Source organism: Pinus tabuliformis, chromosome 2_2, assembly GCF_031772625.1.
Source record: "Pinus tabuliformis cultivar Carrire ecotype Pingquan chromosome 2_2, CPIR1, whole genome shotgun sequence".
NCBI lineage: Eukaryota > Viridiplantae > Streptophyta > Pinopsida > Pinales > Pinaceae > Pinus > Pinus tabuliformis.
Genome location: NC_142300.1, coordinates 753,099,610 through 753,102,915, shown reverse-complemented (window position 1 = coordinate 753,102,915; position 3,306 = coordinate 753,099,610). Strand labels below are relative to the sequence as shown.

The 3,306-nt window shown below is 40.0% G+C and overlaps 1 pseudogene; it reads right to left on the bottom strand.

Annotated features, from left to right (window-relative positions):
• Nucleotides 1-800: 800 nt before the first annotated feature.
• LOC149194887 (uncharacterized) lies at nt 801-2,759 on the bottom strand (annotated as a pseudogene).
• Nucleotides 2,760-3,306: the final 547 nt, after the last annotated feature.

The following is a 3,306-nucleotide window of genomic DNA, read 5'->3' as shown; positions in this document are numbered from 1 at the left end:
GTTCCATGCATAATGGTCTCTCCTTGTTCTCTGACACCTGGTCCTCTTTCGATTTGGCTGAGCTGGATGTTTAATGTTCCATATTGACCTTGAACGCTGAATCTTTTAACTGCTCAGAAGTATTAGGAGATTTCCCTTTCTTCTCGGCTTCAGTTTTGCTCAAAATGCTCGAATGTACAGAAGCATGTCTTCTAGCTTTTAATAACCCAAAACATGGAACACTGCCACGTTCTTGATGTGCTGTGAGCTTCATCGATGGACATGTGTGCAGGAAAAAGTTCCTTGTATTCACATCATTTGATACCTCTTGAACGGTGATAAAGGGACTTTATGACAAAATCCAAAATTGGATTTGAATTTTCAAGCCTTTAAAGCATCCACCTGTCTTGATCTGATTGACTATCGTTGCTCCAGCTGGTGTCTTGCATACCCTTTGGCGTTTCCCTTTCAAATTACCGCTCATAATACAAAACTGCCTGTTTGTGTTAAAATCATCACCTACAGTAGTTTCGTAGCGCGCTACGAAACTGCTGTGTAATTTCAAAAAACACAGTCTTCAGTAAAGGTCTCAATGTTCTCTGTGGATTTTCGTTCAACATATTTTGAACTAGGTTCATCTTCATTAAATGGAGATAAGCCGATAAATTTATTTTTTAACTCATTTGTTTGCGTCATATCTATACTTGAAGATGTAAATATGTCTTTACCATCATGTTTGGTTTCTGTATTTTCTCCATTAAGCCACATTCCAGAGGAAAGAGGCTTATTCCACGATGGTTGGAGGAAAACCACAATGTTTGTTAGCTTACATCTGCTCTTTCTGAAGGTCTGTAAACACAATGAACTGTGGCACGAAGCTTCCCATCTGACAAAATTTGTGCTGCCTCGCCAACTTGGATGATGAGACCACCTGAAGCGGCACTTGCAAAAATTTCCTTTCCATTAACAGTGTTGAGGATCTTCAAATATGTATGACCATCAGGAGAGGAACACTCTCGAGCATCTTGATTCGTTATAGTACAACCATTTTCAATATTTCTAGTAGAAAGCTCAAAGGTTGAAAGAAACAAAGGTGCAGTAAGCAAAGTAAAAATTCCGTAATCATAGTGCCACTGTTTCCAGAGATCACACGCGGGAGGGCTGGGCAATATGTCAGTCTGCTTATGAAATGAAGCATTCTTTTCAGGCACAGTGTGGTGACCTTTCCCTTCGACATTTTGGTCTGAACTCACTGGCAAACAGTTTCTTGAATGTGCACATCCCAACTGAAATCCAACATCCTTAGCAGAAAGCCTTTTTTTTTAGTTCTCTTTGTATTTACAGAGTTCATCAACAGAATTCTTTCACTGAGTGAATGATAGTGGATGAGACGACCCTTTGCTGTGGAAGATTCCAATATTGCGTTCTCTTGCATCAAACGCATCCCGTCTTAGAAATGCTACTCTGGGAGGAAAGGCAAGATCTGCTGCCCGTTCATACTTGGTATGCCTTAAAACTATGCTATCTAGAACTTTGTACTTGAGCAAAATCAGAGCCTGATGACCTTCATATCTGTAGCCCCATTTCTTTATCGGATTTGCAACATACTTATTCCACCAGCAAAATGGTGTAGTGGTGAATGACCACAATGATCACATTTCCGCCAATGCTTCCCAAAGCTGTAATCAAGTGATTTGCAGTCGCATTTCTTACAGAAGTAATAGGAGTAAGGATAGATCTCTAAGAACCGAACAAGTGAATACAATTCTCCCACACGGTTTTGAAGAGGAGTGCCACTGAGAGCCCACTTGTAACATGACTGTAATGAGAATACAGCTTTAGCTATGCTGCATCTTCTATTCTTGATAAAATGGGCCTCATCCAATATTATTCGATTCCATTTGACTGAATGTAGAACAGAGGACCCTGTGTCAGCTGATGAACCTGAGGCATTGTTGGCAGCCTCTATAGTATCTTCAAAATCGGTACTCACGTTTTTCTTCTTTCTCCATTTCCTTTGACCCTTACCCTCCACATATCCATCGGTCTCTTTCATCTGCGATTTGCATTTCCTCCTGCCAGAAGCCAGATCGAATTTTTCATCATCTATTGATATCTTAGACTTTCGTTTCCCCTTCAACTTCTTGTCATGGACATTTGTTTCACTATCAGTATCCGCATTACTTGACTTCCTTTTTTACATTTTTTCATTGGCATTGCTTTTCAGTTTTCACGGCAGTGGGTCCACAAAAGAAAAGGAGGTGGATGGCCAACCGATCTGGATAAAATAATTTAATACACCATTGACATTTTTCTTTTGCAGGCATCAAATGCTTTCTATGTTCTATCTCAACAATGGAATAAGTAGTCAAAATAAAATCGTATTGAGAAAGCTCGGCCACATATTTACATCTATTTGCGCCATGATAAACCAAAACTTTAGTGCTTCCTTCAGCAGTGAACCAAGCAATCTCGTTCCTCCATTGAATAACAGCTACCATGGGACAAACAACAAGGGTGCCTTTAACCTGAGGTAGTACCTTGCAATCACTAAAACTGTCACCTTCAGATATTGCAGTTGCACATTGAACTAACAACTGTTTGGAAGAGCTCCCTGTATGAACATTATCTTGCCGGTGACCAGTTGATGCATATGCTTCTTGTTGCAAAGAATTAGTTTGTGAAACAGAACATAAATCAGAGATATTTGCAACACTGGGATAATCTATGCTTCCATTAGAATAATCCTTCAAGGTTGTGTTCTCCAGCGGAGAATGCATAGGGGAATCCTCATACAGGAGGTTTTCTATTGTGTCTACCCATTCCCTGTCAATATATGTGCTTTGAGCGGGGCTAATGATACTTGCTTCATCAATATCAATAAAAAGTTCTCTCTCCAACTCTTGCAGCCATTGCCTGATGTATTCTGGATTTTCATCAAAGATACTACCATGTATAGCTCCTCTTTGGCAATCTGATGTATGATACTACCATTTATAGCTCCTCTTTGGCAATCTGATGTATGTTCCCCTGTGAGATTTTCACTAGATGCATATTTCTGGAGGGAAGCAGAACTCTGTACAATAGGCATGCTAGGATATTGACCTCCACTGGATACCAGAACTTCAGCCAATGTAGGGGGATTATAGGAAAAACCTTGAGAATGAAACACAGCAGTATTATCTGTATATTGATGATAAGATCCAGTACTGTGACATGTCGAGTAAGATATTCCCACAGAATCCATAGGAGGCAGCTGTGAAATATTGGCTATGGATTCGAACAAATCTTCAATTTCGTAGCGCAGCCAGTGCAAAACATGAATTA